Genomic DNA, 15,427 nt, shown 5'->3' on the forward strand with positions numbered 1-15,427 from the left:
ACATTGTATCTTATTCAGAACACTTGGTGCTGTTAGGTAGTTCTGTTAGCTTTTTTTCTAGGTAAAGTACACCCAAATCTTCATAACACTTCTGTGTAAAAAAAATGCCCCTCAGATTTCCTTTTGTTTTTTCCCTTAGCCTTATACTAATGCCTTCTGGTCCTTGATTCCCCAACCCTGGGAAAAAGATTGAGAGCATTCACTCTATCCATGTCTGTCATGATCTTATATACCTGTGTATGGTCCCTCCTTAGTCTCCTGTGCTCTGAAAAAAGTCCTTACTTGTCCAACCTCTCCCTATAACTCAGACCATTGAGCCCAGGCAACATCCTTGGAAATTTCTTCTGCGCTCTTTCCAGTTTAATAATATCCTTTATTTTGCCCGAAGCATCAATTTTCCTGCTCTTTGGATGCTGCCTGTCCTGCTGTGCTTTTCCAGCACCACTCTAATCTTGATTCTAATCTCCAGTATCTGCAGTACCCACTTTTGCCACTTCTTCCTATAGCAAGGTGACCAAGGTGTGGGCAGCACGGTGGCACAATGGCCAGAGGCCTGGGTTCAATTCCCGCCTCAGGCAACTATCTATGTGGAGTTTGCACATTCTCCCCATGTCTGAATGGGTTTCCTCCGGGTGCTCCGGTTTCCTCTCACAGTCCAAAAATCTGCAGGTTAGGTGAATTGGCCATGCTAAGTTGTCCGTAGTGTTAGGTGAAGGGGTAAATGTAGGGGAATGGGTCGATGTGGACTTGTTGGGCCGAAGGGCCTGTTTCCACTACTGTAAATAATCTAATCTAAAAACAAAACTGAACACAATATTCCAAATGCAGCCTCACCAACGTCCTGTACAACTGCAATATAACTTCCCAGCTTCTGTAGTCAGTGCCCTGACAAATGAAAGCCACTGTGCCAAATGCCATCTTCACTGACCTGTCTACCTGAGATTCCACTTTCAGAGAACTGTGAACCTGAGTCCAAGATCCCTCTATTCCACTACTATCCTTAAGGCTTTACCATTTACTATGAAATTCCTACATTGATTTGACTTTCCAAAATGCAAGACCTCTCACTTATCTATACTAAACTCCATTTGCCATTTCTTTGCCCACTTCCCCAGCTGATCAAGGTCCTGCTGCAATTTCTGATAACCTTCCTCACCGTCCACGATATCATCTATTTTAGTATCATCAGGAAACTTACTAAATGTGTCATGTGGATTCTCATCCATATCATGGATATAGCTAACAAACAGTAATGGGCTCAGTACCGACCCCTGAAGTACTCCACTAGTCACAGGCCTCAAGTCCGACAAGCATCCTTCCACTATTACCCACTGCTTCCTAGCATCAAGCCAATTTTGTGTCAAATTTGCCAGCTTACCCTAAATTCCATGCAGTCTAGAGCAGCTATCATGCGAATCCTTATTAAAGGCTTTACTGAAATCCATATGGACCAAGTCTACCATCCTGCCCTCGTCAACCTTTCTGGTCACTTCATCAAAGAATTCTAACAAATTTGTGAGGCATGATCTCCCACGCACAAAGCCTTGCTGACTACTCCTAATCAAACCCTGTCTTTCCTAATGCATACATATCTTATCCCTCAGAATCTTCTCAAGTAACATACCCACCATCGTTGTTAAGCTTACTGGTCTACAGTTCCCAGCTTTTCTTTGCAGTCCTTCTTGAATAATGGCACAACATTCACTACCCTTCAGTCTTCTGGGACCTCACACGTAGCTAATAACGATAGAAAAATATCAAGAAAAACTTTGGAGAGGATTGACCAAAATTTTAATTTTCAGTGACATTGTGTTGTGCACTATGCTTACATATACTACTGTTTCTAACAATGTGCCTGGATTTTTGAAAGGGATACTGGAAGGATTGCCTGGGCTTTTGATTTTATGGAACAAATTTGAATATCTCACCTAGTTATATGCTTTATGTACATGAACTACTTACTCTAATGATGTGGCAGCAATTTGGAGATGATTATTGGAACTATTGATTTTGCACTGCAAACTTATTTATCAGGTGAATTGGCCATGCTAAATTGCCCATAGTGTACAGAGATGTGTAGATTAGGTGGATTAGTCAGGGGTAAGTGGAGGATAATAGGGCAGGGGGAATGGGTTGGGTGGATTACTCTTTGAAGGGTCAGTGTGGACTTGTGGGGTTGAAAGGCCTGTTTCCACACTGTAGGGATCCTATGATCTATGATTTACACTCATCTACGCTCTTTATGACATGCACTACAGATTCCAATAAAGTATTTTGCAGAAGGTTGCTAGAAGTTTTGGTTTTCTCATAGAAAGTTTTGGATATCATTCAGTCACAAACTTTACAGATATACAGCACTATTTTGAAGAATGGTCCAGCATTTCACAGAGAGTTGTTAAAGTTTTGGGTTTCTAATGCAGAATTGCTAATTTCACCTCATTTTGCATCTTTCCTACATGTATAATTCATTCTAACAAATCTACTGTATTTTGGAAAAGATTGATAAAAGCATTGGTTTTCTGATGCAAAGTTGCTGATCTCAGCGAGCAGACCACCTAATGTCAAATAACAAAGAACAGTACAATGCAGGATAAGGCATTTTGACCCACATGCTCTGATACATGGTGCATTTCTAAACTAAAAACCTTTCCCTTCTGTGCTGTCCATATCCCCTCCCTATTCATAGATGCTATTGTGTCTCCTCCACCACCTCTCCTGGCGCACATTACCCTTTGTGTAAAATAAAGCCTCTCTCATTTCCAACCTAGTAATTTACATTTCTAACCTGAGGAAAACACTCTGACTATCCATGCCTCTATCAGGTTGCTCCTCACCCTTCATCATTCAAGTGAAAAGAAACCAAGTTTCCTCATATCTAATACTCTCCAATCCAGAAATAATCTGAGCAAACTGTATCTGTACCCCCTCCAAAGCCTCCACATCCTTCTGGTAGAGTAACAAACAGAACTGTACACAATATTTCAAATGTGAGGCATACAAATTTGCTCCAGGAAATCAAATGTTCCGCAATCTTCTGAAAATGCTGGCTAATTCTTAGAATCAGCTGTACATGTTGGCAAAACTCAATGAAATTCTGACCATTGCGATAGAAAGTTAAAACTTCCAGCCACCCCTCCATATTGCTGTCACATTGTTAGAATGAGGATTTGGAGATGCCGGTGTTGGACTGGGGAGTACTAAGTTAAAAATCACACAACACCAGGTTATAGCCCAACAGGTTTAGTTAAGAAGCGCTAGTTTTCGGAGCGCCGCTCCTACATCAGGTGAATGTGGAGAACACAATTGTAAGGCACAGAATTTATAGCAAGAATTTACAGTGTGATGTAACTGAAATTATACATTGAAAACTACCTTGATTGTCTGTTGAGTCGTTCATCTGTTCGAATACTATGATAGTTTCACTTCTTTCATGTGTAAATCACAAAACCTTTTTCTATAAGTTGCATTCTCAGGTTAGCTGTAACAATTGATGTTAGCTGGACATATTGTCTAGTATTTTTCAATGTATAATTTCAGTTACATCACACTGTAAATTCTTGCTATAAATTCTGTGCCTTACAATTGTGTCCTCCACAATCACTTGAAGGAGCGGCGCTCCGAAAGCTTGTGTGCTTCCCATTAAACCTGTTGGACTATAACCTGGTGTTGTGTGATTTTTAATCTTGTTAGAATCAGGAGTACATGACAGCAAAGTACATACAATAGTGAGCAGGTTTGTACCAGAAAATGAAAAGTTCAAGCAAGCAATCCCTCCACAATTGCTGGCATATTGTTAGAACCGGTAGTACATGTCCACAAAATGCTTAACTCTGTGAGAGTTATGTTTAACTTTTTAACAGAAAATCCAAATTTCTGACAAACCTCACATGTTCAGTCACATTGTTAGTTCAGTATAACATGTCAGTCAAAAGTATAACACAGTGAGATAAGCAGCTTTGTGGCATAATATTCCAGCAATCCTCTGTAACATATTGACATATTGTTACAACCGGTAAAACATAGCTGAAAAAGTATGTAATTTGGTGAAATAAGGAATATTGCATAAGAACATCAAAAGTTCCAAGAAAAGAACAAAGAACAAAACAAAAGAGAAGTACAGCACAGGAACAAGCCCTTCAGCCCTCCAAGCCTGTGTCAATCATCATACCCAACTAAACTAAAATACAAACCTTCTGCCCTTAATCTGTCCATATCCTACCATTCCCTCCCTATTCATGTACCCATCCAGATGTCTCTTAAATGTCAACAACATACCTGCTTTCACCACCTCTTCTGGCAGTGTGTCCCAGGCTCCTGCCACTCTCTGCACGAAAACCTCCTTCTATCCTATAATTTTGTAAATCTCTATCAGATTTCCTCTCACCCAAGGTCTTTCCAGTGAAAACAATCCTAGTCTTTTTAACCTTTCCTGATAGCCAATGCCACCAAGACCTGGCAACATCCTGGTGAACCTTCTCTGCATTCTCTTCAAAGCTTCCACATCCTTCTGGTAGTGTGGTGAGTAAAACTGCACACAATACTCCAAATGTGACCTAACAAGGGTTTTATATAGCTGTGATGCAGTTTGCCATGCCCCGGCTGATGAAGGCAAGCATACCATATGCCTTCTTAATCACCTTGGTCACCTGCGTTGCCACTTTTAAGGAACTGTGGACCTGTACGTCCAGATCTGTCTGTATGCTAATCTTCTCCAAATGCTGCTGTATTGTTAGAATCAGTAATATGCCTCAGTAAAATACATTACTTGCTGACAGAATCAACTCTATTGCTGAAATCAAACATTCATAAATCCTCTCCAAACTGCTTACACATTTTTACACTCAGTCGTCACAAAGTCCACAACTCAAACAGATAAGTTGTAGAACATCAAACTTTTCAGCAATTCTCTCTCAAAGAGTGTGCTGAGAAAGCACAGCAGGTCAGGCAGCATCTGAGGTGCAAGAGAATCGATGTTTTTGGCATAAGTCGGTTGCTGCCTGTCCGGCTGTGCCTTTCCAGCACCACACTCTAGGTTATTCTGTATTCTGTTCTCTTTAGTTTGTTTTCTTTTGGTAATCTTGTAAATAAATTCTGTTTTATTTAAAACTAAGTGACTGGACCAGTGGGATCTCTCCTGCAATATCCACTTTACACCTGCTTAAAGCAACTAGCAAAGCTAGGGTCTAGGCTACTTTCTTAAAATGTTTTGAGGAGGTCTGGAGCATAACAGATTGGGGTCTTTTTGTGAGATTTGTTTTGTAGTCGAAAATTTGGATTAGGGTTATTGAACTCGAAGGCAATGAGTTATAGGTGTTTGTGTATTTTATTCCAGATGTTAAACTCGGTTGGTTTAAACATTGTTTGGGATAGCAATGGCTCTTTCAGTCACCCAGAGTTTTTTGAGATTGAAGCAGTGACCCTAGGGGTCTTGCAAAAAGTGCAAGCTGCTGGAATTAGCAGACAAGCTGGAGTTGGAGCTGCCCCCTTCTGTGAGGAAAAGAGATATAGTTAGAGCAGTAGCTCAGCATTTAAATTTGCTGGAAACGCCATCAGAATCTTTAAAGATGGCTAAACTTCAATTGAAAATGAAGCAGCTTGAGTTAGAGTCAAACCACAAGGAAATGGCAACAGAAGTTAAGCAGTTTGAATTATGATTAAAAGCAGAAGAGAGATAAAGAAAGAGTTTGAGGCTCAGAAATTGGCACTTGGACAGGAGTTCAAAAATTCACTTTCTGTAGTAGTGAGATAGAGTCATAGAGATGTACAGCATGGAAACAGACCCTTCGGTCTAACCTGTCCATGCCGACCAGATATCCCAACCAATCTAGTCCCACCTGCCAGCACCTGGCCTATACCCTTCCAAACCCTTCCTATTCATATACCCATCCAATTGCCTCTTAAATGTTGCAGTTGTACCAGCCTCCACCACTTCCTCTGGCAGCTCATTCCATACACGTACCACCCTCTGCATGAAAACGTTGCCCCGTAGGCCTCTTTTATATCTTTCCCCTCACCCTAAACCTATACCCTCTGATTCTGGACTCCCCAACCCCAGGGAAAAGACTTTATCTATTTACCCTATCCATGCCCCTCATAATTTTGTAAACCTCTAAAAGGTCACCCCTCAGCCTCTGACACTCCAGGGAAAACAGTCCCAGCCTGTTCAGCCTCTCCCTATAGCTCAAATCCTCCAACCCTGGCAACATCCTTGTATTTTTTTTCTGAATCCTTTCATGTTTCACAACATCTTTCCGATAGGAAGGAAACCAGAATTGCACGCAATATTCCAACAGTGGCCTAATCAATGTCCTGTACAGCCACAACATGACCTCCCAACTCCTGTACTCAATACTGTGACCAATAAAAGAAAGCATACTAAACGCCTCCTTCACTATCCTATCCACCTGCGACCCCACTTTCAAGGAGCTATGAACATAAACTCCAAGGTCTCTTTGTTCAGCAACACTCCCTAGGACTTTACCATTAAGTGTATAAGTCCTCCCAAGATTTGCTTTCCTAAAATGCAGCACCTCGTATTTATCTGAATTAAACTCCATCTGCCACTTGGCCCAGAACAGAGAGTTAAAATGGTAAGAGTAGGAGCTGAAATAGCTGATGGTTATGAGTTGGTCCATAAATCAAAGTTTTGGGATTCAAAGTCAATTTCAATCCATGAAGGATAGAAATTGGGGAAAATAAATCCTCACGTGGAAAGGGAAAGGTAGATCTCAGTGAAGATCATAAGGATAACTTATCACAGGATAAAAAGGAAACCTTTGAAGGGGAAAGAGAAATTACGAAGCTCCAGTGTTTTCATTACAATAAAATAGGTCACATGAAATCACAAAGTAAGTAGGTTAAGAAAAGCACTAGGAAGCCAGATGTAGGCAAGCAGGATAAGCCAGGGAATTTTGGTGGGAGTGGTAATGGAAAGCACACTGAAGGCTAGAAAGCTGTACCAGAGTGTACAAGCTGGTTGGAGGTTCGTTAAGGAGGAAGTGCCAAATCTGCTTAATCCATATACTTGCAAAAGTAAAGTCTACTTGCATAGGCCAGGAGCAGTAGGTGATGAAGTTACAATATCAAGTGATAACGGATCCTCTCAATCTTTGATGCTGACAGATGAGGAGATATGTACCTCTGAAGGATTATTACTGGGAAAGATACATGTAACAGGAACTCACGGTGACACAAGAAACATTCAGTTACGTAAAGTGAGGTTCGAGTGTCCAGTCAAGAGCGGAGAAGTAGTGGTTGGAGTACTGGACAAACTCACAGCTCCAGGAATACAATTTGTCCTTGTTAATGATACAGCTGTTTCATAGGTAGGAATGCTGCCTACTGTGATTAAAAAGCCTTTGGAAACTCAAGCACCTGAACTATTGGAGGATTCATATCATGAATTGTTCTTGACTGTGTGGGAACGAGGTCACATATTCACCAGTTGAAACAGAAAAGATCAAAGAGTAGCAGATCATATGGAATTAGCAGATCATATGGTAGAGATAAGCCAGGAGCAGATAGATGACAAAATAGTTAGGCAAGATGCTGGAAGAGCACAGCAAGCAAGGCAACATCAGGAAGTGGAGAAGTCAACATTTTAGGTGTAACCCTTCTTCAGGATTTACAAAGCAGATATCTTTAGCTCGGATAATTGATTGAAAGCTGAAAGATGAAGATTTAAAGCAATTGCATTAAAAGACATACACAGAATGAGGATCTAAATGTAACCCTGAATATTATTATCTTAAAAGTGATGACTTAATGAGGAAATGGAGACCATCACATATTCAGGCAGATGAAACATGGGCGGAATTTCATCAATTCACATTGTTAGTGGTTATAGAAAGGAAGGGTTGCAAATGGCACATCAACTACCTCTAGGGGGTCATTTATGAATGAGAAAAACCCAAGATAAAATACAAAAACATTTTTACTGGCCTGGACTGCACAAGGATGTTGTTGAATTTTGCCAAACATGTCATACTTGTCGGGAAATTGGAAAACCACAGGCAGTAATAAAACCCACACTTTTAATACCTATTCCTGCATTTGAGGAACCTTTTCCAAAAGACTTAATTGATTGTGTAGGATCCCTACTGCAAACAAAGTGTAGGAATCAGTAATTTTTAACAATAATCCACTATATTTCCAGAGGCCATTCCATTATGCAATACTACAGTTAAAAGGATTGTAGAGGAGTTACTCAATTTTTCCACTAGCTATTTTTCCACCCACAATCAGATCAAGGGTCAAATTTCACATCAAAGTTATTTGAGGAAGGTATGGATAGTTTAGGAATAAAACAATTCAAATGTACTGTGTACCATCCAGAGTCACAATGAGATGCACCAAATGTATCGACCAAATTCAATCCGTTTGAACTCGGTTTTGGGCAGGAAGTGAGACGACTGTTAAAATTGATTATGGAGTATTTGGTACGTCAGAATTCAGAGACCACATATTTAGACTGTATGTCAAATTTTCAAGGGTGATTAAGTAGAGCAGGGGAGTTGGCAAGACAACATTTAAAAGGTATCACAGCAAACAATGAAACAAGAAGCAGACAAGAAATCAAAAACTGGCAAATTTGCTATGGGAGATAAAGTGTTAGTGTTGCTTCTGATGATAGATGAACCTTTAAAAGCAAGGTTCAGTGGGCCTTATCCAGTCAAAAGGAAATTGAGTGAGGTGAATTACTTGAAAAGTCATCCTAGAGAAGAAATTTCATGGAGTGTATCATGTGAATCTGCTCAAATGTTATTTTGATAGGGAAGGAAAGCCAAAGGAGACAGTGTAATTGGTTACAACACAGAATGAAGTAGCAAGTTCAGAGTATTCTGAAATGGGAATTCTTTAAATTAAGTTGGACAATGAGGAAGTTCTCACAAATTGGGATAAATTATTGAGTAACCTTTCAGAAGAAAATCGAAATGACCTGAAAGAGTTATTATATCACATGGGGAGATATGTGGAAATAAGCTATTAAGTTCTAACCTAATTATGCATGATGTCAACAGAGGAAATCCTGTTCTTATTAAGCAACATCCTTATATGTGAAGATGATGGTGTTGGACTTGGATGGGCAATGCTAAAAATCACACAACACCAGGTTATAGTCCAACAGGTTTATTTGGAAATATGAGCTTTCTCACTATACCATCGCACAGGCTCTTGGTCTGTCACATACAAGTATACACTCTACCGAGCATGCAAACATGCAAACGCACACTCTCTAACATGCACTCACACTCACATGCACACAATTACATGCACGCACAAATCTTTCTCTCTCTCACTCACATGCATACACAGACACCACAAACACATGCATGCACACACACACACATATATAAGTTGATGGTGTGAAATTGCATTTGCAGAGTTGTATTTGCAGATACATTCTGTTTTTGCTCAAAAGGCACACAACATAGAAATAGAACATTACAGCACAGTACAGGCCGTTTGACCCTCGATGTTGCACCGGTCTGTGGAATCAATCTGAAGCCTGTCTATCCTACACTATTCCATTTTCATTCATCTGCTTATCCAATGACCATTTAAATGGCCTTAAGATTGGTGAGTCTACTACTGCTGCAGGCTGTGCATTCTATGTTCCTACTGCTCTCTGAGTAAAGAAAGTACCTCTGACATCTGTCTTATATCTATCACCCCTCAATTTAAAGCTATTTTCATTCGTCACCATCACCATCCAAGGTAAAAGTGTCTCACTGTCCACCCTATCTAACCCTCTGATTATTTTATATGTCTCAATTTAGTCACCTCTTAACCTTCTTCTCGCCAACAAAAAACAGCTTCAAGTTCCTCAGCATTTCCTCATAATAGCTTCCCTCCATATGAGGCAACATCCAAGTAAACCTTCTCTACACCTTTTCTAAAGCTTCCACATCCTTCCTAAAAAGCAGTGACCAGAACTGTACGCAAGAATCCAAGTGCGGCTGCAGTAGAGTTTTGTATAGCTGCAGCATGACCTCGTGAATCTGAAACTCAATCCCTCTACCAATAAATGCTAACACACTGCATGCCTTCTTAACAACCCTATCAGCTTGGGTGGCAACTTTCAGGGATCAGTACATGGACACTGAAATCTCTCTGCTCATCTACACTTCCAAGAATCTTACCATTCGCCCAGTACTGTTTATTCCTGTTGCCCCTTCCACAGTGAATCACCTCACACCTTTCTGCATTAAACTCCATTTGCAACCTCTCAGTCCAGCAGCTTGTCTATGTCACTCTGTATTCTGCAACATCCTTCCGCACTATCCTCAACTCCACAGACCTTAGTGTCATCCGCAAATTTACTAACCCATCCTTCTATGCCCTCATTTATAAAAATGACAAACAGCAGAGACGCCAAATCAGATCCTTGCAGTACTCCACTGTAACTGAAGTCCAGGATGAACATTTCCCATCAACCACCACCCTCTGATTTATTTCCAAACCGCTAAATCACCCTCAATCCCATACTTCCGTATTTTTGTGTAATAGCCTACAGTGGGGCACCTTATCAAATGCCTTACTGAAATCCATATACACCACATCAACCACTTTACCCTCATTCACCTGTTTGGTCACCTTCTCAAAGAACTCAATAAGGTTTGTGAGGCACGATCTACCATTCACAAAAGGGTATCCCTAATCAACTTATTCCTTTCCAGATGATTATAAATCCTATCTCTTATAATCTTTGCCAACACTTTACCCACAACCAAAGTAAGGCTCACTGGTCCATTATTACCAGGGTTGTATCTACTCCCCTTCTTGAACAAGGGAACAACATTTGCTATCCTCCAGTCTTCTGGAACTATTTCTGTAGACAATGACCATGTAAAGATTAAAGCCAAAGACTCTGCAATCTCCTCCTTGGCTTCCCAGAGAATCCTATGATAAATCCCATCCAGCCCAGGGGACTTACCTGTTTTCACACTTCCCAGAATTGCTAACACCTCCTCCTTGTGAACCTTAGTCTCGTCTAGACTAGTAGCCTGTATCTCAGTATTCTCCTCGACAAAATTCTCTAGTGTGAATACTGACAAAAAATATTCATTTAGCACTTTTATTGTCTCCTCTGACTCCATGCACAACTTCCCACTGCTATCCTTGATTGGTCCTAATCTTTCTCTAGTCATTCTTTTATTCCTAATATACCTTAGGGTTTTCCTTGATCCTATCTGCCAACAACGTCTCAATACCCCTCCTGCCTCTTCTTAGCTCTCTCTTTAGGTCTTTCCTGGCTAACATTTAACTCTCAAGTGCTATAACTGAGCCTTCACATCTCATCCCAACATAAGCCTTCTTTTTCCTCTTGACAAGAGATTCAACTTCTTTAGGAAACCATGGCTCCCCTGCTCGACCACTTCCTTCCTGTCTGACAGGTACACACTTATCAAGGATACACAGTAGCTGTTCTTTGAATAAATTCCACATTTCAATTGTGCCCATCCCCTGCAGTTTCCATCCCCATCCTATGCATCCGAAATCTTGCCTAATCACATCATAATTGCCTTTCCCCAGCAATAACGCTTGCCCTGCAGTATATACCTATATCATTAAAATAAACATAACCGAATTGTGGTCACTATCACCAAAGTGCTCACCTACCTCCAAATCTAACACCTGGCCTAGTTCATTACCCAGTACCAAATCGAATGCGGCCTCGCCTCTAGTTGGCCTGTCTACATACTGTGTCAGGAAACCATCCTGCACACATTGGACAAAAACCGACCTATCTAATGTACTCGAACTATAGTATTTTCACTCAATATTTGGAAAATTAAAGTGCCCCATAGCAACTGTTACCCTCACTCCTATCCCCAGAATTATCTTTGCTATCCTTTCCTCGACATCTCTGGAATTATTTGGAGACTGATAGAAAACTCCCAACAAGGTGACCTCTCCTTTCCTGTTTATAACCTTAGCCCATACTACCTCAGTAGATGAGTCCTCAAACATCATTTGTGCCATCATAATACTGTCCTTGACTAACAATGCCACACCTCCCCCTCCTTTGCCATCTTCTCTGTTCTTACTGAAACATCAAAATCCCGGAACCCTCAACAATCATTCCTGTCCCTGCTCTATCCATGTCTCCAAAATGGCCACAACATCCAAAGCTAAGTGGTACTTTTACCCCTATATCATTAGCCATCCATGAGAAAAATCGAGAGAATAGTGTGAAATGAAACCCTTAGAACTCTTTCAATACTAATTATAACATTTTAAGAAGAAGATGAAATTGACTAAAGGGAAGGGAGTACAAGGATCACAGCAGGCAGGGCACTCCCTTACAGTGTTAGGCACATCCACGGACACGACCCAAACACCCACAGTGGTGCCCTGGGACTCATTGGAACAACAGAATTTAATCTCGAAGTTTTACAAACTCAGAGAAAAAGTCGAGTCAGCGCTGGAACTGATCTCTGTCATGCCGCAGAAACATAAACAGGAAATCTAAGTATTGGACCAAGGCATCGAGCAGTCAGACAAAGGACCACGGCATCGGAGACCAAGAATTCGGAAGGAGGATCCGAATACTGGAAGGCCAGGTCCACAACCGGTCCAAGTCGGATCAGCATCCCCCCCCCCCCAACCCCGTACTAGTGCAACTCCCATAGTACAAAGAGAAGCAAATGATAATGGAAACCTCCAGAAGGCTGAGAAAAGACTCACAGGCGTACAAGTGGTCAACAATTATTCTCTTTCAAGACTTCTCTGGGGATGTAATTAAGAAGAGGAAATCTTTTGATGAAGTCAGGAAGAGGCTGAGAGACTTGAATACCCAATACTTTGTGAGGTACCTGGCAGTACTGTGCTTCAGCCATGGATGGCTTGTTTACAAATTTGACTCAGCAGGGAAAGCGAGGGATTTTCTAGACTGTTTGAAATAGATGGTCTGGGTCAGAAAAACATATGGACAAAGGTATATCCTTTGTTCTCTTGGTAATTGGTTTTATATGCTGGGCATTTCTCGGATGTAAAATTCCCTTTCTCACTTTTCCTTTTTGCTAATTCCTGTTATTCCCTTGTTTGTTTCTGGGTGTGGGGTGGTTATCTCTTTTGTTAAAGATAAATGGGATTGATGTATGGAGGGGATGGGTTGGGTGTCCACTTTTAATTTTTCGCACGTGTAAGTAATAGATCTTCTTTGTCTCTGTACTGCTTGGGCACAGCCTTAGCTGGAAGGAACCAGAATGATAGTCGGGATTGGGATGAGAGTTCCGTGTGAGTGAGGGAGGAAATCTCCAGTTATTTGTTGTTTATATGTTTGTTTATTTAATGTAGAAGTAGTGGTTAGTTTTTTTAAATTTGTAGTCTTTGTAGTGGTAGTTTTTAGATTGTATGAATCCTATTTTTTTCTCCACCGAGCACGCCAGGTTCTTCCCCTCGGAGAGGGGGGGGGGGCGGTGTACTTCTGGCTGCTTGGCATGGTCGTGGCTAGTTGCTTGTTTAGACGGTGCACCCACACCATAAAGAAGATCAAAAGGAAGAAACCTCAGAAAGGAGGAAGTTGACATTGTCCTGCTATAAGAGAAACATCTGAGTGACAAGGAACATTTGAAATTACAGCAGGGAGGTTTTGGTAGGGTATTCCTTTCCCCTTTTAATTCTAGAAATGGAGGAGTGGCTATACTAGTACAGAAGAATCTCCCATTTCAGATAGTAGACCAAATTAAGGATGAACTTAAGTGGTTCAATCATCCTTAAGGCCTTAATAAATGGGGAGGAGTATGGCATCCCACGTCTATTGTTCTACAGTGCACCCCCTTAAATTCGTAATTAACTCATATTCCAGATTGATGGCTCTTGGGATCCGCCATATGATTAGAGGAGGGACTTTAACTGTCTCATGGACAGTTAAAGAGGTGGACAGAATGCCAAGGGGTCTTTTGGATATCTCCCTGGTTTCCAGACAGTTGGTGGACTTATGTGGGGAGTTGGGGTTGATGAATGTGTGGAGATGTCTCCACCCTAATTGTAGGGATTTTACCCTTTACTTCAACCCACACAATTGCCACATAAGAATTGATATGTTCTTTGTTCCATTGATGTTATCCTGCAGGATTGGGAACATAGCCATTTCGGACCATGCTGCAGTGTACTTAGGTGTTAAGGCAGTGGAATTGACATTGGCACATGGATCCATTTCTTTTGAAGGATAGCAAATTTATAGAGGACTTCATAAGGGAGTTTAGTACCTTCTGGGACATTAACTCGAGCAAGCCGGTAACTCATCAATGCTTTGGGAGACCAACAAGGCTTACGCAAGGAGTTTAATTATTTCAGATTCAGCAACCAGCATGAGGAAGAGTGGTGAACAGCAACGTTTGCCCGGCTGAAGGCAGCCGAGTCGGAATATTATGACAGACTGTCTGTGACTAAGCTATAGTGGATCACAGTTCTCTGGGCTGCTCTGAATTCAATACTCACCCAGGCAGTGAAGAGACAGGTTTCCTTTGCAAGGCAATATTTTTTGAATATGGGGATAAGCCAGGTAGATACCTGGCATATTTGGCTGGGGAGAAAAGTGCACCGCAGTTCATTATTTCCATTGGGGAGAGAACGATCACCCATGAGTCTAAAACGATTAAACAACATTTAGGAAATTTTACACAGGGTTATACTGGTTGGAGGGTTGTGAAGATGGAGTAGAGTCATAGAGTCATAGGGATGTACAGCATGGAAACAAACCCTTTGGTCCAACCTGTCCATGCTGACCAGATATCCCAACCCAATCTAGTCCCACCTGCCAGCACCCGGTCCATATCCCTCCAAACCCATTCATATACCCATCCAATTGCCTTTTAAATGTTGCAATTGTACCAGCCTCCATCACATCCTCTGGCAGCTCATTTCATACACGTACTACCCTCTACGTGAAAAAGTTGCCCCTTAGGTCTCTTTTATATCTTTTCCCTCTCACCCTAAACCTTTGCCCTCTAGTTCTGGAGTCCCCGACCTCAGGTAAAATACTTTGTCTATTTATCCTATCCATGCCCTTCATAATTTTGTAAACCTATATAAGGTCACCCCTCAGCCTCCGACGCTCCAGGGAAAACAGCCCCAGCCTATACAGCCTCTCCCTATAGCTCAAATCCTCCAACCCTAGCAACATCCTTGTAAACCCTTTCAAGTTTCACAACATCTTTGTGATAGGAAAAAGACCCGAAATGGAATCAATATTCCAACAGTGGCAATTAAACCAATGTCCTGTACAGCCGCAACATGACCTCCCAACTCCTGTACTCAATACTCTGACCAATAAAGGAAAGCATACCAAAAGCCTTCTTCACTATCCTATCTACCTGCGACTCCACTTTTAAGGAGCTATGAATCTGCACTCCAAGGTCTCTTTGTTCAGCAACACTCCCTAGGACCTTATCATTAAGTATATAAGTCCTGCTAAGAT

Source organism: Chiloscyllium plagiosum, chromosome 19 (genome assembly GCF_004010195.1).
Source record: "Chiloscyllium plagiosum isolate BGI_BamShark_2017 chromosome 19, ASM401019v2, whole genome shotgun sequence".
NCBI lineage: Eukaryota > Metazoa > Chordata > Chondrichthyes > Orectolobiformes > Hemiscylliidae > Chiloscyllium > Chiloscyllium plagiosum.